General features: G+C 44.3%; 1 pseudogene; it reads right to left on the bottom strand.

The window, feature by feature from the left end:
* Positions 1-19,105, bottom strand: part of LOC139547123 (interferon-induced helicase C domain-containing protein 1-like) — a 25,622-nt pseudogene extending 6,517 nt beyond the window's left edge.

Genomic DNA, 19,105 nt, shown 5'->3' with positions numbered 1-19,105 from the left:
AATGTTATAATTTACGAAAAATAAAACACTTTCAGTATATATCTTGATTCCATAAGTATTCAGCTCCCTGAGGCAATACATGTTAGAATTACCTTTGGCAGCAATTACAGCTGTGTGTTTGGGATCATTGTCATGCTGAAAGACCCAGCCACGTTTCATCTTCAATGCCCTTGCTGATGGAAGGAGGTTTTCACTCAAAATCTCACGATACATGGCCCCATTCATTCTTTCATTTACACGGATCTGTCGTCCTGGTCCCTTTGCAGAAAAACAGCCCCAAAGCATGATGTTTCCACCCCCATGCTTCACAGTAGGTATGGTGTTCTTTGGATGCAACTCAGCATTCTTTGTCCTCCAAACACGACGAGTTGAGTTTTTACCAAAAAGTTATATTTTGGTTTCATCTGACCATATGACATTCTCCCAATCTTCTTCTGGATCATCCAAATGCTCTCTAGCAAACTTCAGACGGGCCTGGACATGTACTGGCTTAAGCAGGGGGACACGTCTGGCACTGCAGGATTTGAGTCCCTGGCGGCGTAGTGTGTTCTGATGGTAGGCTTTGTTACTTTGGTCCCAGCTCTCTGCAGGTCATTCACTAGGTCCCCCCGTGTGGTTCTGGGATTTTTGCTCACCGTTCTTGTGATCATTTTGACCCCACGGGGTGAGATCTTGCGTGGAGCCCCAGATCGAGGGAGATTATCAGTGGTCTTGTATGTCTTCCATTTCCTAATAATTGCTCCCACAGTTGATTTCTTCAAACCAAGCTGCTTACCTATTGCAGATTCAGTCTTTCCAGCCTGGTGTAGGTGTACAATTTTGTTTCTGGTGTCCTTTGACAGCTCTTTGGTCTTGGCCAGAGTGGAGTTTGGAGTGTGACTGTTTGAGGTTGTGGACAGGTGTCTTTTATACTGATAACAAGTTCAAACAGGTGCCATTAATACAGGTAACGAGTGGAGGACAGAGGAGCCTCATAAAGAAGTTACAGGTCTGTGAGAGCCAGAAATCTTGCTTGTTTGTAGGTGACCAAATACTTATTTTCCACCATAATTTGCAAATAAATTCATTAAAAATCCTACAATGTGATTTTCTGGATTTTTTTCTCTCATTTTGTCTGGCATAGTTGAAGTGTACCTATGATGATAATTACAGGCCTCTCTCATCTTTTTAAGTGGGAGAACTTGCACAATTGGTGGCTGACTAAATACTTTTTTGCCCCACTGTATATACACATACTAATCAGGGGGAATGGGAACCAGGTGTGCATAATGAGACAAGACCGTCCGGGGTTGGTGGTAATGATTCCAATTCAGTGATGCCTTGAAGGCTGGTGACGTAGACCTCCGGAGCTGGTGAACGGAATGAGCAGCAGTACGGGGGGATCCGTGACAGTACCCCTGATGCGCTGCACTAGCAGCGGGACGACACCGGCCTCGGGGACGACCACAGGGACGCGGTGCGGGTCGGTCAGGGTGCTGACGGTGAAAATCCCTGGTCAGAGAAGCGTCCAGGATGTCCACCGCAGGGACCCAGCACCACTCCTCTGGGCCATACCCCTCCCAGTTGATGAGGTACTTGAGACGCTCTGCCCGAAGCCTCTAATCCAGGACCGAGTACCCCGGACCTCCCTTGATGTCCAGAGGAGGAGGCAGGACGTCACTGGTTCCAGCCTCAGCGAGGCGACCAGGCACAACTGGCCTGAGGAGAGACATGAAAAGTTGGGTTAATGCGGTAATCGGCAGGGATTTTCAAACGGTATGTTACCTCATTAACCCTCCTCAGGACTTTAAACGATCCCACAAACCACGAGCTCAGCTTCCGGCAGTGAAGGCAGATGGGCAGGTTCTGGGTGGAGAGCCAGACCCGGTCGCCTGGAGGGAAAACAGGCACCTCACTGCAGTGGCAGTCGGCCTGTTCCTTGTGCTTTCACACGGCCCACTGGAGACGAGTGTGCGCAGCGTTCCGGTTTTCATCAGCACGCCAAAACCACTCGTCCACCGCAGGAGCCTCGGTCTGGCTCGGATTCCAAGGTACTAGGGCCAGCTGATACCCCAACACGCACTGGAAAAGAGTGAGATTAGTGGAGGAGTGGCGGAGGGAATTCTGCACATACTCTGTCCCAGGTAGAAAATCCGCCCACTCCCCCGGCCGTTCCTGACAGTAACACCTCAGGAACCTGCCCACTTTCTGATTGAGCCTCTCCACCTGCCCATTAGCTTGAGGACGGTACCTGGAGGTGAGACTGACTGTGACCCCCAGGCGTTCCATGAACGCTTTCCATACGTGTGAGGTGAACTGAGGGCCATGGTCTGACACAATGTCCTCCGGGATCCCATAGTACCGGAAGACGTGCGTGAAAAGAGCCTCCACAGTTTGCATGGCTGACGGGAGCCCAGGCAGAGGAAGGAGGCGACAAGCTTTGGAAAACCGGTCCACAACGATGAGAATGGTGGTGTTCCAATGGGAGGAGGGAAGGTCAGTGACAAAGTCCCCCGAGAGGTGAGACCAGGATCATTTTGGAACCGGCAGGGGAAGGATCTTTCCATAAGGGAGGTGTCTGGGTGTCTTTGACTGGGCACAGATGGAACAGGAAGAGACATAAACCCGGGAGTACCTAGCCAGGGTGGGCCACCATTACTTCTCAGTCAGGCAGGCGATGGTACGGCTTATCCCAGGATGACCCGACACAGGCGCCGTGTGCGCCCAAGTAAGGAGGCGGTCCCGCACACCCGTGGGGATGTAGGCACAGTTCTCCGGGCACTGTGCAGGTGCGGGTTCCGTACGCAGGGCCTGCCGTATGTCAGCGTCCACGTCCCACACCTATGGCACAATGATACGGGATGGAGGGATGATGGGTGTCTCCTCTCTCTGCCTCTCCTCTGCGTCATTCACGTTCTTCGAACCTGGCCTATAGGAAAGCATTAATTGGAACCTGGCAAGAATAGAGCCCACCTGGCCTGTTTCGGGTTTAGCCTCTTCGCTGCCCTGATGTACTCCAGGTTGCGGTGGTCCGTCCACACCAGGAAAGGGTGTTTGGAACCCTCCAGCCAGTGCCTCCACGCCTTCAGAGCCTTCTTTACCGCCAAGAGGTCCCGGTCCCCTACGTCGTAGTTCCTGTAGGCGGGGCTCAGCTGCTTGGAGTAGAAGACGCAGGGCCGCAGTTTTGGAGGAGTTCCGGTGTGCTGGGACAGCACTGCCCCAACTCCTACTTTGGAGGCATCCACCTCGACGATGAAGGGGAGTGAGGGGTCGGGATATGCCAGCAAGGGAGCAGTGGTGAAGCGTGCCTTCAGTGTCTCAAACACACTCTCCGCCTCCGCCGTCCAAGGAAGCCGCTGGGGACCTCCTCTCAAGAGGGAGGTAAGAGGCACGACCACCATGCTGAAGCCCTGGATAAACCTCTGGAAGTAGTAGGCAAACCTCAGGAATCGCTGGACTGCTTTCACAGAGTTGGGGATGGACCATGACCTGACTGTGCTTACGTGTTGCTCCTCCATCTCCACTCCCTCCGTGGATATGAGGTAGCCCAAAAAGGACACGGACTGCTGGAAAAACAAACATTCCTCTTGTTTAACATATAGATCATGCTCAAACAGTCTTCCCAGCACAGACCTGACTAACGAGACATGCTGGTCGCGGTCAGCAGAATAGACCAACATTTTGTCTATTTAAACCACTATGCCCCGTCCCAGCATGTCCCAAAACACTTCGTTAATAAAGGCCTGTGAGACTGAAGGAGCATTAGACAGGCCAAAGGGCATTACTCCTCGCCTATTAGTAGATAGAGGGCAGGTCGGGGAGAAATGACTTCTTTCTCCACAATAGGAGCAGAGGCCCAGATTCCTCCTTCTCCTACGCTCTGCCTCAGTAAAACGTGCAGAGCCCACCTCCATCGGCTCTGGCCACGGAGCAGGTGTAGCCATGGGCTCCGGATTCCGCATAGATCTTCGTCGGAATCGCAGGAGGTTGTCCAACCGGATCACAATCCCGATGAGCTGGTCGAGTGACAGGTTGTCATCCCGGCAGGCTAACTTCATCTGTACCTCCTCCCGCAGTTCGTTGCGGGAACATGATGACCAGAGCCGACTTGTCCCATCTGGTGGAGACCGCGATGATTCGGAACTCCATAGGTGGTCCTAGATCCCTGGCGTAGTTGGAGTAGGCACTCACCCCCTTCTCGTCCCTCCACAGGATGATCAAACACCGAGCGGAAGAGGAAGGTGAAGCGCTCGTACGACTCGACCTCGGATCCGCCCGTTTCCCAGACAGTCCAGGGCCCGTCTGGTCAGTGCCAAGATGATGGTGGCAACCCTGTCTCTCCCGGAGACAACCTCGGAGTAGCGAGCGAGGTACAAGTCGCATTGCAGAAGGGACAGGGATATTCCGCGGACCGGCTCAGATGGGACGGAGGCAGGTACTGGTGGTGTGGTGGCTGATGCCAGAACCGGTGCTGGAGACCGGAGGGACTGCACATTCCCCTCCAAACGCAGGATGGTTGCCAGCAAGCTCTCCATGGCACTGCCGGGTCTGGAGAGACAGTCCTCGTGATGCTGGACTGTCTCTACGATGGTCACCAGCTCGGCCTTTTGCGCTGTCTCCGTTTAGATGGGTCGATTATTCTGTCACACTGTATAATGACAGGAGACAGGCGCAGGAATATGTAATAGGGAGTTTTATTTCTCCAAACAAAATAAAGTACATCATGAAAACGACGGGGACAAAGCCCAAAACAAACACATATATACATTTGGTTGGAAGTCGGAAGTTTACATACACCTTAGCCAAGTACATTTAAACTCAGTTTTAAACAATTCCTGACATTTAATCTGAGTAAAAATGCTCTGTCTTAGTTCAGTTAGGATCACCACTTTATTTTAAGAATGTGAAATGTCAGAATAATAGTAGAGAGAATGATTTATTTCAGCTTTTATTTCTTTCATCCCAGTGGGTCAGAAGTTTACATACACTCAATTAGTATTTGATAGCATTGCCTTTAAATTATTTAACTTGGGTAAAACGTTTCGGGCAGCCTTCCACAAGCTTCCCACAATAAGTTGGGTGAATTTTGGCCCATTCCTCCTGTTTGTAGGCCTTCTTGCTCACACAACCTTTTTCACTTCTGCCCACACATTTTCTATTGACTTTGTTGTCCTTATGCCATTTTGCCACAACTTTGGAAGTATGCGTGGGGTCATTGTCCATTTGCGACCAAGCTTTAACTTCCTGACTGATGTCTTGAGATGTTGCTTCAATATATCCACACAATTTTCCTCCCTCATGATGCCATCTTTTTTGTGAAGTGCACCAGTCCCTCCTGCAGCATAGCACCCCCACAACATGATGCTGCCACCTCCGTGCTTCACGGTTGGGATGGTGTTCTTCGGCTTGCAAGCCTCCCCCTTTTTCCTCCAAACATAACGATGGTCATTATGACCAAACAGTTCTATTTTTGTTTCTTCAGACCAGAGGACATTTCTCCAAAAAGTACGATCTTTGTCCCCATGTGCAGTTGCAAACCGTAGTCTGGCTTTTTTATGCCGGTTTTGGAGAAGTGGCTTCTTCCTTGCTGAGCGGCCTTTCAGGTTATGTCGATATAGGACTCGTTTTACTGTGGATATAGATATTTTTGTACCTGTTTCCTCCAGCATCTTCACAAGGTCCTTTGCTGCTGTTCTGGGATTGATTTGCACTTTTTGCACCAAAGTACGTTCATCTCTAGGAGACAGAACGCGTCTCCTTCCTGAGCGGTATGACGGCTGTGTGGTCCCATGCTGTTTATATTTGCGTACTATTGTTTGTTCAGATGAACGTGGTACCTTCAGGCATTTGGAAATCGCTCCCAAGGATGAACCAGACTTGTGGAGGTCTACAATTTTTTTTCTGGGGTCTTGGCTGATTTCTTTTGATTTTCCCATGATGTCAAGCAAAGAGGCACTGAGTCAAGGTAGCCCTTGAAACACATCCACAGGTACACCTGCAATTGATTCAAATGATGTCAATTAGCGTATCAGAAGCTTCTAAAGCCATGACATAATTTTCTGGAATTTTCCAAGCTTTTACAGGCACAGTCAACTTAGTGTATGTAAACTTCTGACCCACTGGAATTGTGACACAGTGAATTATAAGTGAAATAATATGTCTGTAAACAATTGTTGGGGAAAAAAACTATCACGTATTCCTGAGCCTGTCTCCTATCATTATACAGAGTGACAGAGTGATGTGTTGGATTTGTCCCAAACATAAAGCTTTGTATTCAGGACATAAAGTTATTTTCTTTGCCATATTTTTGTACTTTAGTGCCTTATTGCAAACAGGATGAATGTTTAGGATTATGTACAGACTTTTTTATTTTCACTCTGTCATTTAGGTTAGTATTGTGGAGTAACTTTAAATTTGCTGATCCATCCTTAGCCTTTTCACAACCATTCAACTCTATAACTGTTTTAAAGTCACCATTGGCGTCATGATGAAATCCCTGAGAGGTTTCCTTCCTCTCCGGCAACAGTTAGGAAGGACACCTGTATCTCTGTAGTGACTGGGTGTATTGATACACCATTGATACACTAATTAATAACTTCACCATGCTCAGAGATATTCAATGTCTGCTTTTTATTATTTTTACCCATCTACCAATAGGTGCCCTTCTTTGCAAGGCATTGGAAAACCTTACAGATAATTGTATGTATGGGGTACAGAGATGAAGTACTCATTAAAAAAATCATGTTAAACACTATTATTGCACACGGAGTGAGTGCTTGCAACATGTTATGTGACTTGTTCAGAACATTTTTACTATTGAATATATTTAGGCTTGCCATAACAACAAATACGTATTGACTGAAGACATTTCAGCTTTTTGTTTTTAATTAATTTGTAAAAATGTCTATAAACCTAATTCCACTTTGCCATTATGGGGCATTGTGTGTAGGCCAGTGACCAACATTCTCAATGTAATCTGTTTTAAATTCAGCCTGTAACACAACAAAATGGTATAAAAGTAAAGTACTGTGAATACTTTCTGAAGGCACAGTATATCATAAGACCTTTCTTTGACGGTCAAGTTTTACCCTAACACAGTGGTGTTAGGAAACTCCTGGTTCACAGGCCACATCAGGCCTGAAAGTCACATTATGTTGGCTTGCAAAGTGATGTTTAATTCATATAGGAATCAAGCAAGAGTTTAGGATATCCAACAAGTGGAATATTTTATCACCCACAACCTGCATTCAGAATGACTGCCAGGGTAGGGAAGATTGAATACTGAGACTACCTCAATCATATAAACTGGAACAACCATCTCAGTAACGGGTGCAATAAGTCCAACTACTAACAGAGTGGATTAGTTTAGAAAATCTATGCTATTTATCTTTGTGTAGCATGAGATGAATAAATTAATTCAAAAACACAGATATTAAAACAAACAATTATGAAAATTACCTTGCAATAGAGCATGCTGGGAAATATATATATATATATAGAATCCTTCTTGCCTTTTAAAGAAGCCCTCTTGCCTTCCAAAAAATCATGAAAGAACCCTTTCTTCCAACAACAGTTCTTATGAAGTTAAAGGTTCTAGTAGAACACTTTGCCTTACAAATAACCTTTGTCTTCCAAAAAGGGGTTCTTCAGATCAAAACAGTTCTTGGTAGAACCCTATCCCTCTGCAAAGAACCCTTTTGGAACCTTTTTTTCTACTGAGGTAGACTCATCCCTTTTGTGTGTGATGGCAATCAGTGACAAATCTACACAACAGAAATACGGAGCAAAACACAAGTCAACAAAAAGACAATGAAATGTATTGGTTTAACATAAGAACATGTGTCATATAATGGATACACTGCAGGTCACAGCTGGTGTACATTTCAAATCATAAACATCCCTGCTCTTACTCATTCAACAGTCTAAAACCGCCTGACCCTCATAGATTGTAGAAAAGCGTCTAATGAGGCCAGCTTGGTCTGCTGATCACTTTGTCTCCTCTAAAGTCTGATTTTCCCATTACATTGTACCGTGGGTCTGGTTATATTGCTGTAGGCTACCTAGGAACAAGAGTTTGCTTTAGCTTTACTACCGGTATTCAACCTCTCCTTTGTTTTTTCTCCCATAATGCTAGTGCTGTAAATATACAAGTGGCTTATTGACACCCACAAATTTCAGTCTTCCTCCCTGCCTCTGTGTCTGAGGTACTCCCACACTAACCACCACTTTTCTAGGAAGTCTACGATGCAGTTTCAACCACACTGCATGACTACTGTGGCGCTAGAGGCCATTTATCAGAAGGGGGTTTAAGTGTGCATTTCACAGCAACGAGAGATGTGTGATGAGGTATGAACATTCACAAATACAACTTTAAACAGGAGTGCTACAAATCACTTCCCCGGAGGGGCATAGGAGTCTGGAGTAGAACATTCAGTCTGATGCAGTGACAGAGGCTCTCTTGTGAATTTGATAAGGCACACACTGATGGCTTGAACAGACGTGTGGCCTGGAAAGCAGCAGAAAAAACTTGAACCCTCTCAGGCGTTTCAACAAACAGCATATGTTACACTGAGGGATATTCCACCTTGGACTGGCGAGTGCCAGCAAGAGCAAGCAGGAGAGCCAGAAGCAACTGACTGACAAAAACCTGTCAGATGAATTCTCAGAGGAAACACACTCCTGTTTACTTTCGATTCCAATTCAAATCCCTGGTAACTTCCACAGCTGTGGGCAGCAAACTGACTTTGGGGTAAGGCAAAGCATTGGCTGAGATAAAACACACAGTCAAAGATTTGCATGAACGTGAACCATCATCACTCACATTGTAGTAATCAAGAAATGTCAAACCTGAAAGTTGAATCGCGTCGTCATATCCACTGTGAGGCCTTTTCAAGTAGTTCTCCAGAATATGGGCCGTACAGATGATGACAGAATTTTTCCGGTCAATCTCTATGAAGGAGATTTTGAGCTGGGAGTCCCCACTGACCCTCTCCACATTGTATTTGTGTTTCAGGAACTTCCAGAACTTCCAGAACTCTGTGAAGTAGTGCTGCTCCACCAGGGGCACCTGAAGGAGAACACATTATTAAAAAGACTAAAGATGTGAGAGTCTGCCTCTAAAAGCAATGATATACTGGATTCCTCACTGTTGTGTTTGAAAATGCCACTATTTATCAACAGAGTTAGTCAATAGACTAGGCTGGTGACACAAAAGTGGTTCACTTTGTTTGAGGGAGGGTTTCAAGTAGGTTGATTGTTTTTCAGTTTGTGGAGGTACTCGGATGGGAAAACACTCCCTTTCCTCGCAAAAACAGCACTAGGAAAGTAATTTATTTCAATCTCTACTTTAATGAAGATGCACATCACATGGTGGGTTTTATTGAATGATATTTCTCAAATTGGCCACATGGATTGGGATGTATTTTGGGATGTGCATCATTTATACGCAACACTTTCTATAGAGAAGAAAATAGGTTTTATTATCCATGTGAAGCCCGCTAGATGTCATATGACAAGGGTTTTTCAGATATAGAAAGTCGGTGCCAAGCTGAAATGTTGTAGTGGTGTATTTTTATACTTTTAACATAGAATTTGTGAAGAGTAGAGAGACACAAATTGTGTCTTGCCCAGTACTATACTGCGCTAACAGTTATTTGTAATCCATATAGCTATGCTACAATACACACACATACAGACACAGATTGTTTGCATAAGACATTTCATGGAAAACTGGAGTTAGTACCTTCTTAACCAGGACAATAACTTCACTGATCGGCCCTCACTGGTAATATAAACGGCAACTCTGGTTTTACCACCCTCCTGTTGAGAGGCATATGGTGATGTTTTTTCCTTGCAAGGCGGGCCATGGCCATCTGATAATTTTGAAGAACAATGTCATCTTTGCTAGGGCCTCAAGCAGCAGGAAAGCACTCTAAAGCAGAGCAGAGGGGAGAGGTTCATAACAAAACTGCTGTCCACGTCAGCACTCTACAATTAGGGCCTACGGTTACAACATTCCCAGCAAGTCAAGGCTTGGTTTGTCATTGTATGGGGTTTGGTGTTACGCTGAGCTGTGTCCTTCTCAACCCTGCTGTTAAAACAACATCATACTGTATATACATGGAACACTTTTTAATCTCCCTACTGTCTCCCAGACATTGTATGTTAGTGGTCTCTGTCTTGCCTGAAGGAACACTATTAAATTGGACTCATGCAACACAAAACTATGGAGATGGAGAGATATGGTCCTAAACTCAATAGGAAATAGACATTGAACTTTGTGGACTCCTTTTCTTTTATTAGCAATTCCCTGACCTCTGACTTAATAGAGAGGAAATGCCTCCATTATCCATGGTTAATGCCATGTCAACAAGATACGAATCCCACACAGACTGGTTTTCTGTCTACTACTTCAATATATTATGAAGCATTTCCAATATCTTCTTTTAGCAGAGCAACACACATGCCACTGGTTCATGGAAACACAACATCACCTCAGATGTATTGGATCTGCTCACATCAAGCATTGTGCCCAACTTCCAGAGTAGCTATATAGTATAACATTTTATTTTTCTTGTGGTAACTCACGCTCTTGATAGCAGAGTAATGTAAGCAAGATTGACAGTAAGTCGAAATCAAGGCAGTACAACACTATGGTGTCATCAGAGGCTGGTTTGAGTGACAGGAGATATCAGCATCAGTGTGTCAGGCTTCACCTGTCCTTGTCCTCCTGTTAGCTCAGCCGCCACATCACATTGACGTCCCATGACTCATTATCACTCCACATCATCATTATGATGTCATATACCCCTTCTGGTGGATTCATGCCATACATATCAATTGGATGATTTATAAAGTGAACCAATCAGTCATCACTATTACGTGAGGTGAGCAGAGTAAACGTTGCCTCTAAAAGGGCATACACTTACTCATAATTAAATTCAAGTGTTAGCATGTGAAAGATTATGATCTCAAGGCGTCATCAACATAAATTCAAATCGCTTTCTGACAACAAAAAGAAAGGAGAGGCTTCCTGGAAAACCCAGACCTACACTCTATATACAAAAGTATGTGGACACCCCTTCAAATTAGCGTATTCGGCTATTTTAGGCACACACGTTTCTGACAGGTGTATAAATTGAACACACAGGCATGCAATCTCAATACACAAACATTGGCAGTAGAATGGCCTTACTGAAGAGCTCAGTGACTTTCAACATGGCACCGTCATAGGATGCCACCTTTCCAACAAGTCAGTTCATCAAATTTCTGCCCTGCTAGAGCTGCCCCTATCAACTGTGGGTGATGTTATTGTAAAGTTGAAAATGTCTAGGTGCAACAACAGCTCAGTCCGCGAAGTGGTAGGCCACACAAGCTCACAGAATGAGATTGATGAGTGCTGAAGCACGTAGAGCGTAAAAATCCTCTGTCCTCGGTTGTAACACTCACTTCCTAGTTCCAAACAGTCTGGAAGCAAAGTCAGCACATTAACTGTTAGTCGGGAGCTTCATGAAATGGATTTCCATGGCTGAGCATCTGCACACAAGCCTAAGATCACCGTAAGCAATGCGGTGTAAAGCGGTGTAAAGCTCTCCGACTCTGGAGCAGTGGAAACACATTCTCTGGAGTGATGAATCACGCTTCACCATCTGGCAGTCCAACGGACAAATCTGGGTTGCCAAGAGAACACTACCGGCCCAAATGCATAGTTCCAACTGTAAAGTTTTGTGGAAGAGGAATGATGGTCTGGGGCTGTTTTTCATGGTTCGGGCTAGGTCCCTTAGTCCCAGTGAAGGGATATCTTAACACACAGCATACAATGACATTCTAGACGATTCTGTTTAGAGGAAGGGGAAGGCCCTTTCCTGTTTCAACATGACAATGCCTCCGTGCACAAAGTGAGTTCCATACAGGTCCATACAATGGTTTGTCAAGGTCGGTGTGGAAGAACTTGACTGGCCTGCACAGAGCCCTGACCTCAACCCCATTGAACACCTTTGGGATGGATTGGAACGTCGACTGCAAGCCAGGCCTAATCGCCCAACATAAGTGCCTGACCTCACTAATGCTCTTGTGGCTGAATGGAAGAAAGTCCCCAGAGAAATGTTCCAACATCTAGTGGAAAGCCTTCCCAGAAGTTTGGAGGCTGTTATTGCAGCAAAGGGAGGACCAACTCCATATTAATGCCCATGATTTTGGAATGAGATGTTCGAACGAGCAGGTGTCCACATACTTTTGGTCATGTAGTGTATCTATGTACACAAAGCTATGACATGTCATTTAATTCAACAAATGTGATGATGAAACTGAAATTAAAAGCTATTTGACCTGATGCTTGCAGAGTTGTGTTGGGAGTTTATTTTACTAAATGCAGTTATGAGGAGGAAGTACGCATTTTTTGTTTGGTAGAATGCTATTTCACTAATGAATCATAACCATGCAACAACATCCAACCCTTTCTTTAGACCCTTTATGGAGTCTAAATAGCATGTGGTTGCAATTTGGAGTTTTGGCTATGTTCCGCCCTTTTTAACCTCTGTGTGGTTTGTCCATGATACACATGGAACATATTCTCTGAGCCAAATAGGACAGGCTCTAGGAACTCTTCCATTCAAACTTCTCTCTCATTTCATTTTCCTCTTACCCAAACTATGGATTCTCCTCCAAATGGGAAATCAACTGCAAGTTCCTTTCATGCTATCTTTTTCAAAACTCAAGTACAAGCAACAATAGTGAAATTGGGTTTTTATTTTCGTAACAAGGCTTACTTTCCGTTGGATTATGGTGATTAATTACAGACTGGATTCAGTTTATCATGCATCCTTGCGCTTTGTTACTAATGGGCTGGTCCTCGCTTTACATGCACAGCTACATAGTATATGTTTTCATAAACAAAGCCCTTCTGGGTAAACTCCCTCTCTATCTCTGTAGTTAACCTTTATTTAACTAGGCAAGTCAGTTAAGAACAAATTCTTATTTAGCCTGCTCTCCTTCACAACTAACAATATGGCGCCAACAGACATGGTAGCCCTGTTCTTAGCTCCTAGGCAACTTTTGCACATCTGCAAAATGTGTAAGCGACTCATACAATTTGATTTGACTTACTCGATGCAGTTTACTAGAAGGTTGCTAACTACTTATAGTCCTGAGGTCCGCTACTGAGTTAGGCAAGACTGTCTTTTCCTATTGTGCACCAGAAGCATGGAACTGTCTGCAACGTATGCTTAAACTTGATGTACAAGTGCCCCTCAATTAGTTTAAAACTCTGGTACAAAATTCTGTTCAAGAGGAGTGCAAATGTTTCCTTTAACCCCCAAAAATGCTTATTATAACTTTACTATAATTACATATTCATCTCATTATTTTAAGTGATCTGATGTAATACTTTTATATCAGCGAAACACCAGCTGTTGAGCTTTCATTGAAGGACCTGACATGCAATTTGAATGTTTAAAATCCATAAAACAATGAAGACAGCTTTCAAGTAATGTTAGGAGGACAATATGATGCAATATAGGACTGACATCACAGCATGTTCAGAAGAAACAGGAGCAATAACTTTTCAGGAAATTTGACTAAGTGAGTAACTTCCTGTTGACTTAAGGTAAACGTACAAAAAGAATACCGCCCTGGGTTTCATTGCACATTCCGCTTTCATTTGAAGCCAGCTTGGCAAGCTCCTCCTACATATTTCCAGCATTTCCTCACTCTTTCCATAAGTTGTTCAACCGATTCCACCAAAGTTTGTTTCAAGTTGAATGCTAACTGACACGATACAATTGCTGCTAACTTAATCCAGAACTGCGGACTGCAGAATGAGGGATGGATTAGAACTCCCCTTAAAGTGCGACTTTTTGATGGTTCCCCACTTTGTATACAGAGGAGTTCAGTATGACTATATACAGTGCATTCGGAAAGTATTGAGACCCCTTCACTTTTTCCACATTTTGTTACGTAACAGCATTATTCTAAAATGTATTAAATTGTTGTTGTTTTTCACATCAATCTACACACAATACTCCATAATGACAAAATGTTGGTAAACTAGGGTCATTGTCCTGTTGGAAGGTGAACCTTTGCCACAGTCTGAGTTCCTGAGTGCTCTGGAGCAGGTTTTCATCAAGGATCTCTCTGTACTTTGCTCCGTTCATCTATCCCTCGATCCTGCCTAGTCTTCCAGTCCCGTCTGCTGAAAAACATCCCCACTGCATGATGCTAGTAACACCATGCTTCACCTTAGTGATGGTGTCAGGTTTCTTCCAGATTTGACGCTTGGCATTCAGGCCAAAGAGTTCAATCTTGGTTTCATCAGACCAGAGAATCTTGTTTCTCATGGTCTGATAGTCTTTAGGTGCCTTTTGGCAAACTCCAAGCGGGCTGTCATGTGCCTTTTACTGAGGAGTGACTTCTGTCTGGCCCCTCTACCATAAAGGCCTGATTGGTGGAGTGCTGCAAAGATGGTTGTCTTTCTGGAAGGTTCTCCCATCTCCACAAAGGAACTCTAGAGCTCTGTCAGAGTGACCATCGGGTTCTAATAAATGTGGAAAAATGTCCAAAAACCTGTTTTCGCTTTGTCTTTATTGGGTATCGTGTGAAGATTGCTGAGGATCATTATTTTTTAAAACCATTTTAAAATAAGGCTGTAATGTAACAAAATGTGAAAAAGTCAAGGGATCTGAATACTTTCCGAATGCACTGTATCTGGTGTATTGATCATGTTTAAGCAATAAGACCCGAGGGGGTGTGGCATATGGCCAAAACCACTGGCTAAGTGTTGTTAAGCACGACGCAACGCGGAGTGCCTGGATACAGCCCTTAGCCGTGGTATATAGGCCTTATACCACTAACTAGACTGTATCACAACCAGCCGAGATTGGGAGTCCCATAGGGCGGTGCACAATTGGCCCAGCGTTGTCCGGTGTAGGCCGTAGGTTTGGCCAGTGTAGGCCGTCATTGTAAATAAGAATTTGTTCTTAACTGACTTGGCTAGTTAAATAAAGGTTAAAAAAATAAATAAATAAAAAATACCTGAGGTACCTTACAGTGGCTTGCGAAAGTATTCACCCCCTTTGACATTTTTCCTATTTTGTTGACTTACAACCTGGAATTAAAATGTATTTTTGGGGAGTTTGTATCATTTGATTTACACAACATGCCTACCACTTTGAAGATGTAAAATATTTTTTCTTTTGAAACAAACAAGAAATAAGACAAAAAAACGGAAAACTTGAGCGTGCATAACTATTCACCCCCCCCAAAGTCAATACTTTGTAGAGCCACCTTTTGCAGCAATTACAGCTGCAAGCTTGGCACATCTAGCCACTGGGATGTTTGTCCTTTTTTCAAGGCAAAACTGCTCCAGCTCCTTCAAGTTGGATGGGTACTGCTGGTGTACAGCAATCTTTAAGTCATACCACAGATTCTCAATTGGATTGAGGTCTGGGCTTTGGCTAGATCATTCCAAGACATTTAAATGTTTCCATTTAAACCACTCGAGTGTTGCTTTAGCAGTATGCTTAGGGTCATTGTCCTGCTGGAAGGTGAACCTCCATCCCAGTCTCAAATCTCTGGAAGGCTGAAACAGGTTTCCCTCAAGAAATTCCCTGTATTTAGCGCCATCCATCATTCCTTCAATTCTGACCAGTTTCCCAGTCCCTGCCGATGAAAAACATCCCCACAGCATGATGCTGCCACCACCATGCTTCACTGTGGGGATGGTGTTCTCAGGGTGATGAGAGGTGTTGGGTTTGCGCCAGACATAGCGTTTTCCTTGATGGCCAAAACGCTAAATTTTTGTCTCATCTGACCAGAGCACCTTCTTCCATATGTTTGGGGAGTCTCCCACATGCCTTTTGGCAAACACCAAACGTGTTTGCTTATTTTTTTCTTTAAGCAATGGCTTTTTTTCTGGCCAATCTCTCCTTCACGGTTATCTTTGGTCTCTTTGTTGACTCTCTGATTAATGCCCTCCTTGCCTGGTCTGTGAGTTTTGGTGGGCGGCCCTCTCTTGGCAGGTTTGTTGTGGTGCCATATTCTTTCAATTTTTTAATATTGGATTTAATGGTGCTCTGTGGGATGTTCAAACTTTCTGATATTTTTTTATAACCAAACCCTGATCTGTACTTCTCCACAACTTTGTCCCTGACCTGTTTGGAGAGCCTCTTGGTCTTCATGGTGCCGCTTGCTTAGTGGTGCCGCTTGCTTACTGGTGTTGCAGACTCTGGGGCCTTTCAGAACAGGTGTATATATACTGAGATCATGTGACAGATCATGTGACACTTAGATTGCACACAGGTGGACTTTATTTAAGTAATTATGTGACTTCTGAAGGTAATTGTTTGCACCAGATCTTATTTAGGGGCTTCATAGCAAAGGGGGTGAATACATATGCACGCACCACTTTTCTGTTTTAATTGTATTTTTTTAAACAAGTAATTTTTTTCACTTCACCAATTTGGCCTATTTTGTGTATGTCCATTACATGAAATCCAAATAAAAATCTATTTAAATTACAGGTTGTAATGCAACAAAATAGGAAAAACGCCAAGGGGGATGAATACTTTTGCAAGGCACTGTATTGCTTTTATAAACCGGTTGCCAACACAGTAAGGCAAGGAACTACACATCTAAATTGAAAATGTAGCTTTAATAAATACATTGATAATAAATACATTCCACCAGAAAACATAGTCCGGACAAAAGTCTTGTTGCTTGACTGGTTGCTATGGAACATAACCACAGGCTAGCTAGCAAGCTTACATTAAATGTATGCAAAAACCGAGCATTAGCGCCACTTCTAGAGTGACTAACACATGCCAACTATTTATTAATGTTTATCTGAATGTTGCCATTTATTAAAATTGTCCCACGTTATCATTTGTTGTTGGTTTGCTCATGGTCGTTTATTGGCTATACGCTGCTGGAAATGGATGATGTTTTGTTTTGCTGGGGGAGCTGCTGCTGTGTTGTTAGAGAGAATAACGTAAACTCACATAAACTTGTACATCGCCTTGGTCCGTACAATTGCCCTTATTTTAGCGCCCCAAAGCGTAATACTTCCAGATCAACTGTAATGTCAATACCATTGTAAAGCACAATTTCTCCCCTTTCCAACAGAATAAATTACATGACCTAAACGCTGCCCGTTTCTGCATAATTCAAGCAGGCAATGAGCCCCGTCGGGTCTTTATGAAAATGGCGGGTGGGGAAGCGAAACTAATGCGTGATGGTGAGAAGGAGAGATATTGTGTGGGAAAATAGTTTTTTTTTCACTCAATCTATCTAACCTTATCGCCTCTAAAATGTAAATAAAACACTATAAAGAGTTTATATAATGTGTCATTACATATTACATAATGTGTCATTTGTGTCGAATTTGAATCGGGTTTTTAGGGCTGTGCTAAAGTGATCTTAGAAGTAAACAGCAGCTTTGAGAATGATGATCGCATGCAATGAAGACGCAAAAAATGACTAGGTGTCCCCCTTACCCCCGTCACTGTCCATTTCTTGTTTTTAAAGGATGAGAGAAGTGCTACACCTGGTGGAGAGAGATTGTAAGACAGAAATAGTTGCTTTATGCGTGCTGTACTTTACGACATGACACGTCTAGATGTAACGGAGGGTCCGTTTTTTAAACTTTACTCCAATACTATAGAGCCATTACCATGCCGATCAACGCTTGAATAGAAACCTAGTTCACACCCCCGATGTTGAAGTCAATACAGTCCCATTAGTTTTCTTTGTAGCCTTGTTTGAATGTTGCGGTTGCGCACATTTGTACGGAATGGGGTGAGTTTACGTTAGTGCTCCACCTTAGTCACTTCCAGATTTGGCCTCCAGTAACTTTGAAGGGAGGTTTCCAATCTGTGTCCTCTGACAGACAATATTTATCGTGCCACTAGTCAAGCATCCGACCGTTTCTGGATCATAGTGGTTCGGAGGCAGTAGTTTGTGTAAATCTGCGACAGGCCAGCTATTTTGCAGATCATTGGCAGCATTGTTGCAAGGGTGTTCACTCCCATTGTCTCTTTTATGTACCTAAAACATTTAAGACAAAATAACGTTAGCTAATAGTTAGGCCTACATAGCTTCCAGTTATATTGTCAGGGTACATTAGAATGATTTTGCTAGCTAGCTAACAGTTACATACCATATGTACAGTATCCATTCACTGGTGGGCAGCTTTGTTGTGCCCTTGTTTCCTCAACTTTTTAATTACGCAGACAGATTTCGCTCGTTGTGAATTCGGTGTCCTTCTGTATACTCCATGCCAAACTGAGAGGGGGGTTGTTGATATGTAGGTCGGTCGTTGATATGTCGAGTCTAGTGTAGCTGCTTGTAGCGACCCGCACAGACAGCTGTGTGTTATGTGTTAGGCTAGGAGGTGGTTGTGTTGTACTGACCAGTACCCGGTGTTCGCGGGGTCCGACATGTCAATCAACCTGCTATCTGCCAATCACGGGAATGCCTGGAATGTTCTGATGCCGGGCATCCTGGTGGTTGGCGGAGTGGCGTGGAGGGGGGTTGGGCAGGGGGGTGGAGCATTGGAAGTTAAGACCAGGTTCAGCCTTTGTTCTCTCTCTCTTACGTCTGGGCTTCACAAGAGAAGGTCACGATTGGCTTGTGGGTTATCTGTCATCTATTTGGCGTGTGCTACGGCCCAAACAGTAGCCTGTGTAAAGTTGGTTTAATAAACCGTCAATTCGCAAACTCAAGCCTCTGTCTGGACAATTGTTCATTTATGATCTAGTCAGGTCATTACATTGGTGTCAGAAGTAAAAACGTTGATACAAGTTAGCCAGCTAGCTAGCTGACTTATGTGGCTAGCTACCGTAGGTGAGAACGGGGATTGAAAATGCTTCGAGGGAATCCGAAAGTGAAGGTGGAGGTAGGGGATGATTATGGCCAAGGAGGTGCGTGTGAATGGACGTCGGGGGTTCTGTCTGAGGAGATCGCCAGGGCGTCGGAGCGCAGAGGCCGCTTGAGGGAGGACGTTAGAGCGATGGCAGCTGAAGCGGGCATGAGTGCTTCGTCGACTGTATTTCGCGCGGATTCTGGTGGGCGGACCGAAGTGGTGACGTCGACGCGGCGTGACGAGGAATCTGGGGCTCAGGATGTAAACAAACAT

Source organism: Salvelinus alpinus, chromosome 20 (assembly GCF_045679555.1).
Source record: "Salvelinus alpinus chromosome 20, SLU_Salpinus.1, whole genome shotgun sequence".
NCBI classification, from domain to species: Eukaryota; Metazoa; Chordata; class Actinopteri; order Salmoniformes; family Salmonidae; genus Salvelinus; species Salvelinus alpinus.
The sequence above is the reverse complement of the archived record's forward strand: the minus strand, read 5'-3'. Positions and strand labels throughout refer to the sequence as shown.